Raw genomic sequence first — 13,619 nt, forward strand, 5'->3', positions numbered from 1 at the left:
CGCGACTAGATCCTCGTCGGTTAGGGCCTCAGAGCTTAGGCGCAGGGCGGCGTCCGCTTCCCCAAGCCTCCACAATAGGAGTGAGTGCTCCTGGAGTGGAGCCACCTGGTGCTCCAAGGACTCCCTCGGGAGTGTAGCCTCGGTCTGCTTCGTCGCCCCCAAGTTGCCTGGACTCAGGTTCGTGTTCATCCTCTTCAGCGCCGCCTTCACACGGGGGTCGACGAGCTCCACGCGGGACCACGCGTCAACGGCCTTGGGCTGCCCCGTAGGCAACACCAGTCGGGGGTGGAGGCGCCCGACGTCTACCATGACCCACTTGCTCCGGAATTCTTTGATTCTCTTCCTAGGCTTCGAGATAGAATTGGAGTTGGAGTATGCGATAAAGCTCGCGCATGCGGAGACATGGGCACGAGAAACCCAGAGGGAAAAATAGTGGCGCAACAAGGCCACCGAGGGCTTCACCCCAACGTGAGCCTCGCAATAGTAAGCGAAAATCGCCAAGAGAAGAACAGAGTTGGGGTGGAGATGCAGAGCTTGCAAGTTGTATTGGCAGAGAACAGCAAAGAAGAACTCGGAGAAAGGAGGCACCAGACCAGCGATGATGGCGCTCACAAAGAACGTATAGAAGATGCTCCCCTTGCCCTCAGGCTGGTCGAAGCCGGCCTTGAGCATAGTCGCCCCCTTGCTGCCCTGCGCAACCATCATCAGGCGCGTGAGGGTGAGGTTCTTCTCTGAAAAGTTCGGGGGATCCAGAGCCGACGAGTACCGGGCCTCGGTTGGGGACTTGCGAGGAGCCATGGCATGCCGGATGGGAAGAATTGAGACAGATCTAGAGGATTTCGGGAGCAAGAAGGAGAAGAGCGATAAAGGGGATCTGGGTCAAGGAAAATGAGAACAAAGAAAGTAAGCCTGGCCCGGGCACCTCTTTGTCAGATGGGCGGTTGTCGAGGCGTCATGGGGAAGCGCAGACACCCACGTCCAATCAATCGCCACGCGGCGCCCAAGGCCACAGGCTATTGGGGCCCGCGGCGCTTCGCGCTTGCCCCTTCACTTCTCTGCTAAGACAAGCTCGGGCACGCCTTGGACCCGGGGGCTACTGTCGACGTTCTGGGAACGGGGGTCCCCAGACTTGCCTGCCTGCGTCCTGCGGCGTGGCTCGAGTGGGGGCCCAGTGTGGCCCAGCTTCATCAGCTCCAGCTCAAGACCCTCGCAAGGGGCCAACCCTTGCACGGCGGACAACAGGAGGCTTCCTCAGGAGCAGCCTCATCAGGCAGGCTCGTGAGGAGGCGGAGAGATCAAGGCAGGGGTGCCTCATGAGGAGCCCGTGACGCAAGCCATGACGATGGAGATTAGGCAGGTGCCTGGTCGGCGCCAGCCTGCGCAGTGTCCTTGTTTCCCCTTCGGTGCAAAGGGAGCAAGCGTAGGCCAAGGCATCGGGCAAAGGTTACCATTCCGGTGCAACGAGACCAAGACCAGCAGAGCGGCAGGACGACGGTCACCATGGATCCCAATACGGCGTCATCACCAGTGCTTTGGGCAGCCGAAGACCACCTTTGGTCAGGATAACTTGTACTAGATGTTCCCCTTCAAAATGGCCAATTGTTGGCGCCCTTCCCGCTCATTATTTGGGAAGAGGGCCAGGGCCTCTATAAATAGGACTAGCCCCCAAAAAAGAGAAGAGGAAAAAAGAGAGAAGAGAAAGAGAGAGGGAGATCCGGACCAAGTAGAACACACCACACCAGCTCAAGAACACCTCTTGCGAGGCTGTTCTTCCCCTGTATTGTTCATCATCAGCCCCTGAGGCAATCAACCACACCACACACTGGAGTAGGGTATTACACCACATCGGTGGCCCGAACAAGTATAAACCTCGTGTCCCTTGAGTGTTCTTCTCCCCAGCCTAGATTTCTTGCGAGCCATAGAAGCGCGAGTCAGTAGGGGAAAGATCTCCATGCGCACCCTAGAGTTCGAACCTTAAGGGTCTTCCGGAACCCGAAATCCGACACTACGGGTGTCTCTGAAGGTGTTTGTTGGGTTGGCATAGATCGAGATTAGGATTTTTCACTCCGAGTATTGGAGGGGTATCTCTAGGCCCTCTCAGTAATGCACATCATCATAAGCCTTGCAAGCAATGTGAATAATCAGTTAGTTGAAGGATGATGCATTACAAAACGAGTAAAGTGACTTACTGGTAACGATATTGAACTAGGTATAATGATACCAACGATCGAATCTCGGGCAAGTAACATACCGATGACAAGGGGCATTATATATGTTGTCATTGCGGTTTGACCGATAAAGAACTTCATAGAATATGTAGGAACCAATATGAGAATCCCGGTTTCATTGTAGGTTATTGACTGGAGATGTGTCTCAGTCATGTCTACATAGTTCTCGATCCCGTAGGGTCTGCACGCTTAACGTTCGATGACGATTTGTATTATGAGATATGTGTTTTGGAGACCGAAGATTGTTCGTAGTCCCGGATGAGATCGTGGCCATGACGAGGAGTCTCGAAATGGTCGAGAGGTAAAGATTGATATATTGGAAGATGGTATTCGGACACCAGAATGGTTTCGGAGTTGTTTGAGTATTTTTTCGAGTACCGGGAGGTTACCGGAACCCCCCCCCCCCTGGGGAAGTATTGGACCTCATGGGCCATAGGGGTGAGAGAGGGCATCCCAAAAGAGGGTGGCAGATGCCCCTCCCCCAATGCGAGTCCAAATAGGACAAGGGAAGGGGGCGCGGCCCCATTTTCCTTCTCCCTCTCCTCTCCTTCCCCCTTTCCCCCCTCCATAAAAAGGAAGGGGGGCGAATAGGACATGGAGTCCTAGTCAGTCTCCCTCCTATGGCGCACCCCTTGGCTAGCCTCCTTCCTCTCCTCCTTTATATACGGGGCAGGGGGCACCCCAAAGCAGAAAAGTTGTTTCTTAGCCGTGTGCGGTGCCCCCCTCCACAGTTTACTCCTCCAGTCATATTGTTTTAGTACTTAGGCGAAGCCCTGCGTGGATCACATCACCATCACCGTCACCATGCCATCGTGCTAACGAAACTCTTCCTCGACACTTTGATGGATCAAGAGTTCGAGGGACGTTATCAAGCTGAACGTGTGCAGAAGTCGGAGGTGTTGTACGTTTGGTACTTGATCGGTTGGATCGCGAAGACGTTCGACTACATCAACCGTGTTAACCTAATGCTTCCGATTTCGGTCTACGAGGGTACGTGGACACACTCTCCCCATCTTGTTGCTATGCATCTCCTAGATTGATCTTGCGTGACCGTAGGAATTTTTTTGAAATTGTGTGCTACGTTCCCCAAAACTGGCATCCAAGCCAGGTCTATGCGTAGATGATATGCACGAGTAGAACACAAAGAGTTGTGGGTGGTGATCATCATACTACTTACACCAATGTCTTATTTTGATTCGGCTGTATTGTTGGTTGAAGCGACCCGGACCAACCTTACATGACCACGTTCACGAGACCGGTTCCACCGATAGATATGCAACTTGTTTTGCATAAAGGTGACTGGCGAGTATCTGTTTCTCCGACTCTACTTGAATCGAATATGACTGCAGTCGGTCCTTGTTGAAGGTTAAAACAACAAACTTGATAGAATCACCATTGTGATTTTGATGCGTAGCTAAGAAACGTTCTTGCTAGAAGCCCGTAGAAACCACGTAAAACTTGCAACAACAAAGTAGAGGACGTCTAACTTGTTTTTGGAGGGCATGTTTTGATGTGATATGGTCAAGACGTGATGTGATATACGTTATTGTATGAGATGATCATGTTTTGTAAAAGTTATCGGTAACTGGTAGGAGCCTTATGGTTGTCGCTTCATTGTATAAAATGCAAACGCCATGTAATTTCTTTACTTTATCACCTATGCGTTAGCGATAGTTGTAGAAGCAATAGTTGGCGAGATGACCACGATGCTACGATGGAGATCAAGGTGTCAAGCCGGTGACGTTGGAGATCATGACAGTGCTTTGGAGATGGACATCAAAGGCACAAGATGATGATGGCCATATCATGTCACATATTTTGATTGCATGTGATGTTTATCTTTTATGCATCTTATTTTTCTTCGTACGGCAGTAACATTATAAGATGATCCCTTACTAAAATTTCAAGGTATAAGTGTTCTCCCTGAGTATGCACCATTGCGATAGTTCGTCATGCTGAGACACCACGTGATGATCGGGTGTGATAATCCCTACGTTCACACACAATGGGTGCAAGACAGTTTTGCACATGCAGAATATTCGGGTTAAAGTTGACGAGCCTAGCATGTACAAACATGTCCTCGGAACACTGGAGACCGAAAGGTCGAACGTGAATCATATAGTAGATATGATCAACATAGAGATGTTCACCATTGAAAACTACTCCATCTCACATGATGATCAGACAAGGTTTAGTTGATAGGGATCATGTGATCATTTAGATGACTCGTGGGACGTCGATCTAAGTGGGAGTTATTAAGTAATTTGATTAATTGAACTTAATTTATCATGAACTTAGTCCTGATAGTATTTTCATATCTATGTTATAGATCAATAGCTCACGTATAGCTCCCCTGTTTTATTTTTGATATGTTCCTAGAGAAAAACTAAGTTGAAAGATGATAGTAGCAATGATGCGGACTGGGTCCATGATCTGAGGATTATCCTCATTGCTCACAGAAGAATTATGTCCTTGATGCACCGCTAGGTGACAAACCTATTGCAGGAGCAGATGTAGATGTTATGAACGTTTGACAAGATCGGTATGATGACTACTTGATAGTTTAGTGCACCATGCTTTACGACTTAGAATCGGGACTTTAAAAACGTTTTGAACGCCACGGAGTATATAAGATGTTCCAAGAGTTGAAATTGGTATTTTAGACTCATGCCCATGTCGAGAGGTAAGAGACCTCTGACAAGTACTTTGCCTACAAGATGGAGGAGAATGGCTCAGCTAGTGAGCATGTACTCAGAATGTCTGGGTAGTACAGTCGCTTGAATCAAGTTGGAGTTAATCTTCTAGAGAACATAGTGATTGAAATAGTTCTCTAGTCACTATCACCAAGCTACTAGAACTTCATGATAAACTATAATATGCAAGGGATGACAAAAATGGTTCCTGAGCTCTTCACAATGCTGAAATTGGTGAAGGTAGAAATCAAGAAAAAGCATAAAGTGTGGATGGTTGACATGACCACTAGTTTCAAGAAAAATGGCAAAGGAAAAGATAGGGAACTTCAATAAGAATGACAAGCAAGTTGCCACTCCCGTGAAAGAAGACCAAAGCTAGACCTAAGCCTGAAACTAAGTGCTTCTACTACAAAGGGAATGGTCACTGGAAACGGAACTACCCCAAGTACTTGGCAGATAAGAAGGATGGCAAAGTGCACAAAATTATATTTGATATACATGTTATTGATGTGTACTTTACTAGTGTTCATAGTAACCCCAGGGTATTTGATACTAGTTCAGTTGCTAAGATTGGTAACTCGAAACAGGAGTTACAGAATGAATTGAGACTAGTTAAGGGCGAGATGATGATGTTTGTTGGAAGTGGTTCCAAGGATGATAAGATCACCATTGCACACTCCCTCTACCTTCAGGATTAGTGTTGGACCTAAATAAATGTTATTTGGTGTTTGCGTTGAGCATGAATATGATTGGATCATTTATATTGTGATACGGTTGTTCATTTAAGTCAGAGAATAATTGGTGCTTTGTTTACATGAATAAAACCTTCTATGGTCATACACCCAATGTAAATGGTTTATTGAATCTCTATAGTATTGATACACATATTCATAATATTGATGCCAAAAGATGCAAAGTTGATAATGATAGAGCAACATATTTGTGGCACTGCCATTTAAGTCATATTGGTGTAAAGCGCATGAAGAAACTACATGCGGATGGACTTTTGGAATCACTTGATTATGAATCATTTGATGCTTGCGAACATGCCTGATGGGCAAGATCACTAAGACTCCGATCTCCGGAACAATGGAGCGATCCATTGACTTATTGGAAATAATACAAACCGCTTTATGCGGTCCAATGAGTGTTGAGGCTCATGACGGGTAATCGTTATTTTCTGACCTCCACAAATGATTTGAGCAGATATGGGTATATCTATTTGATGAAACACAAGTCTGAAACATTTGAGAAGTTCAAAGAATTTCAGAGTGAAGTGGATAATTATCGTAACAGAAAATAAAGTTTCTACGATCTGATCGCGGAGGCGAATATTTGAGTTATGAGTTTGGCCTTCATTTAAAACAATGTGGAATAGTTTCACAACTCGCACCACCTAGAACACCAGAGCGTAATGGTGTGTCTGAATGTCGTAACCGTACTATATTTGATATGGTGCGATCTATGATGTCTCTTACCGATTTACCACAATCGTTTTGTGGTTATGCATTAGAGACAACTGCATTCCCGTTAAACAGGGCACCATCTAAATCCGTTGAGATGACATCGTATGAACTGTGGTTTGACAAGAAACCTAAGTTGTCATTTCTTAAAGTTTGGTGTTGCGATGCTTATGTGAAAAAGCTTTAGCTTGGTAAGCTCGACCCAAATCAGAGAAGTGCGTCTTCATATGATACCCAAAAGAAACTGTTGGGTACACCTTATATCACAGATCCGAAGGTAAGATATTTATTGCTAAGAATGGATCCTTTCTAGAGAAGGAGTTTCTCTCAAAATAAGTGAGTAGGAGGAAAGTAGAACTTTATGAGGTAATTGTACCTCCTCCCAAATTGGAAAGTACCTCAGCACAGAGAACCGTTCCTGTGATGCCTACACCAACTAGCGAGGAAGTTAATGATGATGATCATGAAACTTCAAATCAATTTACTACCGAACCTCGTAGGTCACCAGAGTACGTTTCACACCAGAGTGGTATGGTAATCCCATTTGGGAAGTCATGTTACTTGACCATGACGAATCTATGAACTATGAGGAAGCGATGATGAGCCCAGATTCCGCGAAATGGCTTGAGGCAATGAAATCTGAGATGGGATCCATGTATGAGAACAAAGTATGGACTTTGGTGGACTTGCCCGATGATTGGCAAGCCATTGCGAATAAATGGATCTTCAAGAGGAAGACAAACATTGATGGTAGTGTTACTATCTACAAAGCTCGACTTGTCGCAAAAGATGTTCGACAAGTTCAAGGTGTTGACTACGATGAGATTTTCTCACTTGTAGTCATGCTTCAGTTTCTCCGAATCATGTTAGCAATTGCCACATTTTATGAAATCTGGCAAACGGATGTCCAAAAATGCATTCCTTATTGGATTTCTTAAAGAAGAATTGTATATTATGCAACCAGAAGGTTTTGTCGATCCTAAAGGTGCTAACATAGTGTGCAAACTCCAGCGAACCATCTATGGACTGGTGCAAGCATCTCAGAGTAGGAATATGCGCTTTGATGAGGTGATCAAAGCATATGGTTTTTTATAAAGACTTATGGTGAAGCCTGTATTTACAAGAAAGTGAGTGGAAGCCCTATAGCACTTAAGATATTATATGTGGATGAAATATTGTTGATCGGGAATGATATAGAATTTCTGGATAGCATAAAAAGGATACTTGAATAAGAATTTTTCAATGAAAGACCTCGGTGAACCTACTTATATATTGGCCATCAAGATCTATAGAGATAGATCAAGACACTTGATAGGACTTTCACAAAGCACATACCTTGATAAAGTTTTGAAGTTGTTCAAATGGATCAGTCAAAGAAAGGGTTCTTGCCTGTGTTACAAGGTGTGAAGTTGAGTAAGACTCAAAACCCGACCACTTCAGAATATCGAGAGAGAATGAAGGTCATTCCCTATGCCTCAGTCATAGGTTCTATAAAGTATGGCATGCTGTGTACCAGACCTATTGTTGGCCCTGCCATGAGTTTAGCAAGGGGGTACAATAGTGATCCAGGAGTAGATCACTAGAGAGCAGTCAAAATTATCCTTAGCTACCTAAAGAGGACTAAGGAAATTTTTCTCGGTTATGGAGGTGATAAAGAGATCATCATAAAGAGTTACATTGATGCAAGCTTTGACACCGATCTGGATGACTCTGAGTCTCTATCTGGATACATATTGAAAGTGGGAGCAATTAGCTAGAGTGGCTCCATGTAGAGCATTGTAGACATAGAAATTTGCAAGATAGAGACGGATCTGAATGTGGCAAACCTGTTGACTAAACTTATCTCACAAGCAAAACATGATCACACCTTAGTGCTCTTTGGGTGTTAATCACATAATGATGTGAACTAGATTATTGACTCTAGTAAACCCTTTGGGTGTTGGTCACATGGCAATGCGAAATATAGGTGTTAATCACATAAAGATGTGAACTATTGGTGTTAAATCACATGGCACTTTGAATTAGATTATTGACTCTAGTGCAAGTGGGAGATCGAAGGAAATATGTCCTAGAGGAAATAATAAATTTTTTACTTTATATCTCCTTACACCATGATAAATATTTATTATTCATGCTAGCATTGTATTTACCGGAAACTTGATACATGTGTGGATAGATAGACAAAACACCATGTCCCTAGTAAGCCTCTACTAGACTAGCTCGTTAATCAAAGATGGTTAAGTTTCCTAACCTTAGACCCGTGTTGTTATTTGATAAACGGGATCACATCATTAGGAGAATGATGTGATGGACAAGACCCATCTGTTAGCTTAGCATTATGATCATTTAGTTCTATTGCTATTGCTTTCTTCATGACTTATACATATTCCTTTGACTATGAGATTATGCAACTCCCGAATACTAGAGGAACACCTTGTGTTCTATCAAACATCACAACGTAACTGGGGGATTATGAAGATGCTCTACAGGTGTCTCCGAAGGTGTTTGTTGGGTTGGCATAGATCGAGATTAGGATTTGTCACTCCGAGTATCGAAGATGTATCTCTGGGCCCTCTCAGTAATGCACATCATGATAATCCTTGGAAGCAATGTGACTAATGAGTTAGTTTTGGGATGATGCATTACAGAACGAGTAAAGATACTTGCCGGTAACGAGGTTGAACTAGGTATAAAGATACCGACGAACGAATCTCGGGCATGTAACATACCAATGACAAAGGGAATTACGTATGTTGTCATTGCGGTTTGACCGATAAAGATCTTCGTAGAATATGTAGGAACCAATATGAGCATCCAGGTTCCGCTATTGGTTATTGGCCAGAGATGTGTCTCGGTCATGTCTACATAGTCCTCAAACCCATAGGGTCCGCACGCTTAACGTTCGATGGAGATTTGTATTATGAGTTATGTGTTTTGGTGACCGAAGATTGTTCGGAGTCCCGAATGAGATCACGGACATGACAAGGAGTCTCGAAATGGTCGAGAGGTAAATATTGATATAGTGTACGATGTTATTCGAACAGCGAAATGGTTTCGGAGTGGTTCGGGTATTTTTCGGAGTACCAGGAGGTTACCGGACCCCCACGGGGGAAGTATTGGGCCTCATGGGCCATAGGGGTGAGAGAGGGCAGCCCAAAAGGGGGTGGTGCACCCCCCCCAAGGGGAGTCGTAATGGGAAAAGGCGAGGGGGCACGACCCCCCTTTCCTTCTCTCTCTCCTCTCCTTCCCCCTTTTCCCCCTCCGTAAAAAGGAAGGGGGGTGAATAGGACTTGGAATCCTAGTCAGTCTCCCCCCCTATGGCGCGCCCCTTGGCCGGCCACCTCCCTATCCTCCTTTATATACGGGGGCAGGGGTACCCGAAAGCAGAATAGTTGTTTCTTAGCCGTGTGCGGTGCCCCCCTCCACAGTGTACTCCTCCGGTCATATTGTCATAGTGCTTTGGCAAAGCCCTCCGCGGATCACATCACCATCACCACGCCATCATGCTGATGAAACTCTTCCTCGACACTTTGCTAGATCAAGAGTTCGAGGGACGTCATCGAGCTGAACATGTGCTGAACTTGGAGGTGCCGTAGGTTTGGTACTTGATCGGTTGGATCATGAAGACGTTCATCAACCGCGTTAACCTGACGCTTACACTTTCAGTCTACAAGGGTACATGGACACTCTCCTCCTCTCGTTGCTATGCATCTCCTCGATAGATCTTGCATGATCATAGGAACTTTTTTGAAATGGCATGCTACGTTCCCCAACAGGATGAACATTAGCTAGGGAGGCTAGATGAACAGGACCCCATGGATGAACAGTAGTTGGTGAAGGCTGGAGGAAGTCGATGGTGAATGAACAGTATCAGGTGGAGGCTGGAGGAAGTCGATGGTGGATGATCACTATCCCATGGAGTCCCCTTTTGCGGTACACCACACACCTCCCGATCAACAGGACCCTGTTTCGATCATAGGCGCTCCAACACTAGTTTGTTTCCTCTGTTTTACAGTACGCCACACCCCTCCCGATCAACATGACCCCGTTTCGACTGTACGCAGTCAAACACAAGTCCGTTTCCTCCGTTTTGCGGTACACCAGACCTTTCCCAATGAACAGGACCCTGTTCCAACCGTACGCGGTCGAATAGAAGGCCCGTTTCCTCCATTCTGCGGTATACCAGACCTCGTTTCGGCTATTCTTTCCAAGCCGGTTGGCTCCCGATGAACACAACGTACTCCATTGCCTCCCGATGAACATGACGCATTCCATTGCCTCCCCATGAACACGATGCATTTTCTTTGTTCCGACCTAGCCGGTTGGCTTCCGATTAATAGGATTAGTCATTGTACGCGTTAGAGACCCCGCCTGTATGTACGTACGTACCCGTATTTACTATCTTGATGCGTCGCCATACGTACGTGTACATGATATAGATGGGACTGCGTGACATGCTATGTCGGCGCGTCTACTTCAATTCGTGCCGCTCCTTACTCGGCCACGGTACATCGCTGCAGAGACACTAATCGACCGCTATGTACGTACATGTTTGCAGCCGGACAGATATCGTTGCCTTCGCTTCAACCTGGTGGATCCCAGCTGTCAGGGGGTAAGAAGGCAGTTCCTTCCATGCGCAGATAAACATGTGGGTCCCAGCTGTTAGGGGGGAAACATTTTTCTCGCGAAATACATAGGCCCTTCCGGTAGGTCTGAGGTGTCAGGTGGAGGAATCATTATTTTGATGGCTGTCATTCGTTGACCGCGTTGACAATGCCGTTCCGCCTGAGAGCACCAAGGTGGTTGACGACGGCGTGACCTAGGAAGGGAATGACCCAGAGCCGGGCAATACGCAGTAGTGGATGCCCACGTGGATGGGAGTATGAGGGTTGACTACTTTGGCTGCGGTTTGAGGCTGCCGTCTCTGGAGAATAACAGGGGGTGTGGGTGAGTAGAGGGAAGGCCTGTGCAGTAGTACTATGGTCGGCGGTGAGGCCTGCATGGCAGCACAACCGGTCATGGGAGGCTGGAGCTAGCGGTACAGCGGGCGCAGGTTTGGGCGGCTGGAGCAACAAGACCAGATGTTGAAGACGCAGCTTGGCCATTGGATTAACATCGAACGGTCGGTGCACCTAGAATTGTTTATTTACTAAGTTGACAAGGCCCTGTGAATGCGTTAACTTAGTAGGCCCACAAGTCAGCCTACAAATCTGGTGGGTCCAGCTAGCAGGGGAATCAAAGAAATTATAAGGTGGCACTTTGTTGTGTGAGAAGATGTTTTCTGGTTTTTCTTATTTCTTTTTTTTCGAGTTAGAATAATAAGAAAACAATTTCAGATATTCGGTACAATCTATAGTTTCACGAAAAGGATCATAATAAAGCTGGTGGGTCTTAGCTGTTAGGGAGAGGAAACTTTCTATTTCCGCATAATAACGGAAGCACTTCCTTTCGTGCGAAGATGTAGCTGGTGGGTCAAACTTGTCAGGGGGAGAAATTATTTGTTTTCGTATAATACGGGGGCACTTGCTGCATGCGGCCATGGACCATGTGGGTCCCTACTGTCAGCCAATCCACGTACATGCCTCATCTGAGCACCCCCTGATCCAACGGCTGCCTGGCCGCCAGTTACATCGTGCCTTGCTATGGGCAAGGCACTGGATCTCTGTCTCCGATGGCTGTCATTTGTTTACAAAGTAGACGATGCCGCGCTAAGAGAACCAACACAGTGAACGATGGCGATTATTACAAAGTGAACGACCCGGAGCCGGCGAAGACACAGCAGTGGATGCCCACGCGGAGGGGAGTACAAGGGTTCACTAGTTCGGCTGCGGTGTGAGGCTGCCATCGCTGGTGAAGAACATGAGGTGTTGGTGAGTAGAGGAATGGCCTGGATGGCGTTTGGGAGTTGAGTGCGCCGGTGAAGCCTGCACGGCAGCACAACCGGCCATGGGAGGCAGTAGCAGGAGGTACTGCTAGCGATGGTTTGGGCGGCTGAAGCAAGAATTTCTGAGATTGAAGAAGCACTATAGCCATTGAATGGACATCCAACAGCCACTACTGCTAGAATCGTGTCTTGACTATTAGTTTACAAAGCCTTCCGTACGGCTTAGTCGGCCCACAAGACTTCCGTACACGTCACTGACTATAATTCTCAAAAAAATAGTTGGCCCGCAAGTGAGCATCATATCTGTGGCAGAGAAAATATATCCTATTTGCGATTTATAATAGTGTACAACCCATTTTTTAGTTCTAATGGAATTTACTACAACCAATTCACAGTCTGTTAAAATTACAGCCCATTTTATAGCCAGGACAACGATTAACAATTTAAACCAACCTCTGAAAAAAATTCAACCAAAAATCCCATAGTTTGATGTGATCCGAAAACAATTATCCTGAAATTTCGAGTCAGATTAAATATAATTTCAAATTGAATTTGTATTAGGTAAAAATCTAAAGAAATTTCGTGCGCAATAAGTAATAAAATGAAAATTTCCAAATTCAAACAACAATATTTTTGAAACTAATTACCTGCTTGGTGCATTTTTGTATATTTATAGCCCAGTTTTTATAATTAAATCCCATTTATTATTTCTTAAATCACATTTTCTTGTTAGGCCTAATAGGAAAGATTTACAGCCTAGCGGGGCGGAGAATAACAAGTTGACCTAGGTTGGGTATTCTGCAAAAGAAGTATAGCTGGGCTAGCCATTTTCACCTTGATAAATAATATCTAGGCTGGATATTTGGTCGACATAAAATAACAGCCTGGGCTAGACGGGCCACAGCCCGCCCAGTTGATTCCCTGCTCCTCTGAACAACAACAAAAACATACCTCAATAAAAACTCTGCTTACACCTAAAAAACAAATAATGGTCGAGCTGCTGGGTCCCAACTGTCGGCCGCTCCTTGTGCCATTGTCTCTTTTATTGACTATATAGGTTGATGATGTTGTGGAAGTGTGATGTTAGGAAACCAGGAGGAAGCAAAAAAATTATAGTTGTATATAATAAGGAGGAACTTGCATACGTATGGCTATGGTCCAAGTGGGTCCCTACTGTCATCCAGTAAAAATAAAGTCATCTCCTGATTCCTCATGTTCGTTGACCATGTTGACAATGCTCGGCGCAACGGCGAGCGCAACAACTCCAAGGACGACGGAGAGGGCCTCGCAGGCCCTATGGATGGCCTGATATAGCGCCTGCTGCTCATTCAGGAAGCTAGGATCATCGGAG

Source organism: Triticum urartu, chromosome 4A, assembly GCF_056163025.1.
Source record: "Triticum urartu cultivar PI428250 chromosome 4A, HENAU_Tu73, whole genome shotgun sequence".
NCBI classification, from domain to species: Eukaryota; Viridiplantae; Streptophyta; class Magnoliopsida; order Poales; family Poaceae; genus Triticum; species Triticum urartu.